At 37.5% G+C, this 3,742-nt stretch overlaps 1 pseudogene; it reads right to left on the bottom strand.

Annotated features, from left to right (window-relative positions):
- Window positions 1-311: 311 nt before the first annotated feature.
- LOC147449726 (uncharacterized) lies at window positions 312-3,280 on the bottom strand (annotated as a pseudogene).
- Between the last annotated feature and the right edge of the window lie 462 nt (window positions 3,281-3,742).

Here is a 3,742-nt window from a genome sequence, read left to right on the forward strand (position 1 = left end):
CATGAAGCCGTAGGGAGTGTGATGAAGCACTACTATCCATCGATAAATATGCATGTCAGAAGCAATGTAGAACCTTTCCACCCACTGAGGTGTATCACCTTAATTGCAAAACAACACATGAGTGATTTGTATACTTGAAATGTGAACCTCAAATACAAACTTTAAAGTGGTTAGAGACTACAAACTTGCAAAAGAGGCCATGATTAACAACCAACACAAGTCCAATAAAGTGTTCCATGCAAGCTGAATTCCCGCACGAACATGATCCTCTGTGATCGTATCCCACATGGGCGGGACACCATAGCCACTCATCAATCCTCCATATGGAAGGTCAAGGAAAATAAAATTTGTAGCCCAAGCAATTGACTTGTTGTTTTGCCTATAAACAAGATCACTTGGCCAAGCTTTGAGCATATGCTCATGAATCATAGCCCAAGATGGAGACCTAACTCCCAATGAAAAATCTCCATAAATGGCAATGTAGTCCCCAGTGACAGCAATACATTGATCAAAATTATGTCTAATATGACCATGCATCGAGACATTATCTAGATAATCAAATGAAAAGACACGACGCAATAGACAAGATCCACCAATATCTGAGAAAGTAATAGCACAAAATTAGACAAAGAAACATAATAATTGACTATAAAGTGTAATGATGTTATTAAGTACGAGAAGTACTACCATGTGAGGATGTCATAGCCTTCTTCATCAACTCATCTACAATAGTGTCTGCTATAGCTTCCTTTCCTTTTCGAGAAATCCCTTCTCAATGAAAATACTTTAGAATTACCAAGTTTATACATTTCAAGGTCAAAGATGTGGATAAGGTTTTGTATCTCTACCTGAAGATGGTACTCGTACTTGTGTAGCCAGGTCTAGGAGGAAGCCTTGCACCTACGGCTCCCGATAAACCTGGCATAGAACTACCTCCAATCGCATCTGTGAGATCTCTCTCACAAGCTAAAACATGGACTTTCTCCATGTCTATCCACCAAGGGCAAGCTTCAATCTCCCATGAAGAAATCTTATGTAACTTCTCTAAATACATACATGAATCGGGTATTTTCAATCCTGTCCACTTTCTAGCAAGTATTGGAATCGAAGGAAGAATCATTCGCGACACCAAAAAGTTCAAGAATCTTGACAAAAACGACAATGGATACATTATTCTTATTTTTCTATAAATAAAATTTACTTATTTACATAATTCCTTGGAAACAAAAATACGTGTATGCCAATCTTTGTGCAGCCATACGCAAAGTGTCAAGCTTTTTGAGGGCTTGTTTATCAGCATCTTTTGGTCTCATTTCCAAAGATACCTCCAAAGGGAAGAGATGTGGCCTAGCCTCAAGCTTTATCTCCTCAAAGTAGAACATAAGGGTACAGTCAGCTGACAATACAATATCTCCACATGTACCCAACATATATGTCACCAACTATAAGGCTCTATCATAGACCCTAGCCAAGAGACCCTCCCTACGAAGCCAACTTGAGTGGACACAAAAACAAATTGAAGAACAATTTAATACTTGATTCAAAGCATTAAGAGCTAGTGAAAGGAAAAGTCTCACGTTCTATAAGCAGCATCTCCTTTTTTGATGCCATATGCTATCCTAGTGAGATTGTCCGCCTCTAAAAGAGATAACCATAACAGCTTGTTTTGTATTAGAGCATCCACAATAGCAATTAAGTTAATCTTCTCTAATGTTGCCCAACTTCCAAGACCCCACCGCAATGGCAAGACTTTGCCAAGCCAATCCGAACCCAAGTGTGCATCCACAATGTTAAGAAGCTTACAAAACAAAAGAAAATGTTCATCAGATGCGTGTAGCTAAAAACCATACTATGAACACAACAAAACGTACAAACATAAAAGAATACCTTTCCAATCTTGTCACTATACTTTGTAGTGAGGTCGTGATAAATTTTCTCCTCCTCTTTCTTTAAATCCTCTTTAGCCAAGCTTTCACAAAAGAGATGATTAACCCTTATGTTATATTCCTTGGTCATTTGCACCTACCGAAAGCTTAAGGAGTTAACAATCATTGCAAAATTGAATGTCTTGAAAATGAAAGACATAAAAAATTATACTCACATCATACACAAGACATGCAAGGTATTTTTGTGTCAATGGATACCAAGGTTCCTCACCCTTAGAGTATTATTTTTGACATCTGCAATCAATTTTTGATCTTTCTCTGGTAGGGCTTTTAAGTATACATTAGGATCAGCAACACAAATGTGAGTCAAATTCACAATCTCATCCCGAAGATGCATAGTGACAAGAGAATAGGAATTCATGCTATTCACACAAGAAAAAAATCATTCAAAATTTCATAATCGTGTAAAAGACAAGGAAAACACTCAAGTTCTCACAAAAACAACAAAGAGCACTTACAAGTTCATTCTTTGTAGACTGCTGAGCAAGGCAATCTCTGGCACTCTTGTAGGATCGATAATAGTACAAAGAACTCTGCAATGCTTATCTTTTGACGTGGAAAATTTTTCTTTAATGTCTAAAGTCCGTGACACTGTTCGATGATTTCCCTCCCAAACAAAAAACATGTGACCAACAAAATCTGACAACTTTGGGTTATTTTGCAACTCCATTTTGAACTCCTCATTCACCTCCTTCCACAATGGATCCCACTCCTTCATAATCTCACCTACATAAGATTTACTATTCAAATGCATAACAAAAAATAAAATCCAAGTAGATTGCAAAGCAAAATTAAAAATTAATTCTCACCTATGACCTTTTTTTCTTCTTTCTGACATGCCCACAAGGAAACAATGAAGGACCCATTTTTTTGCATGTAGCCTTCTTTAGCAAAAGCTGACTTCAAACCACTTAAATAGTCTCTTAAACCACAAACTCTTGCATATGGATAAAGACGACAAATAGGGATAGTGTGGTACTCAAAGCAGCTAAAGAGTCTAGTGGAAGCCAAAATATCTGCTCCTTTATGCGTAAATGCATTGGATTCATCTTTTGGCTCACTAGCTGCAGTAATCTCATCTCTGATCTCCCAAGGAACTATCTGCAAATTAATTTCTTCAGCCGCTAAGATGGGATCTACCTCATGTAATGAACCTTGTTCCATCTCCGGTGACATCACATCGTCCTCAAGCATATCCTGACTCGTTCCCATTTCCGTGCCTGACACAGAGCTAATTTGGTATGTAGAATCATATGTTCCAATTGGCAAGGTATCAAGTACCCTCCTGCTAGAACGACCTCTAGATCTTGGACTGCAACAATGCCATAAGGACACAAAAGAGTTTAGAAAACTAACACCGATATAAGTTTTAGTGAGCTCTAATAATAAAAAAGTGGCCATGGTCTCCTTTGTATATTGGACAAAATTTCAAATAGTAGTTTAGGATCCTCATTATCCACCTCACTTGAGGATTTAAAACATTTAGAAAAGCTTCGACTTAATCACAGCTCAAAAGTAAGACAGGTTCTTATACTGACTCAAAAAGGAGTCCTTGAACCAACATAGCAAGCAAACACCTATAATCTCTTAAAGCAGAGAGCAATGTTGCACACAGCTTCCTTATCAAGCAAATAATTGATCCAAATAACTCAAAAAATAAGGGAATGTCTTAACAAAAAATGCACATGATAAGACACTTTCTACAGCAATCTATTTGCCAAACATGTTAAATTTCTTTTCTCACACTTTGAAAAGCATATGGGTATCAAGCTATGATGCAGTCCGAAGGGATCTGC

This window comes from Adiantum capillus-veneris, chromosome 10 (assembly GCF_014529385.1).
Source record: "Adiantum capillus-veneris isolate H3 chromosome 10, ASM1452938v2, whole genome shotgun sequence".
NCBI classification, from domain to species: Eukaryota; Viridiplantae; Streptophyta; class Polypodiopsida; order Polypodiales; family Pteridaceae; genus Adiantum; species Adiantum capillus-veneris.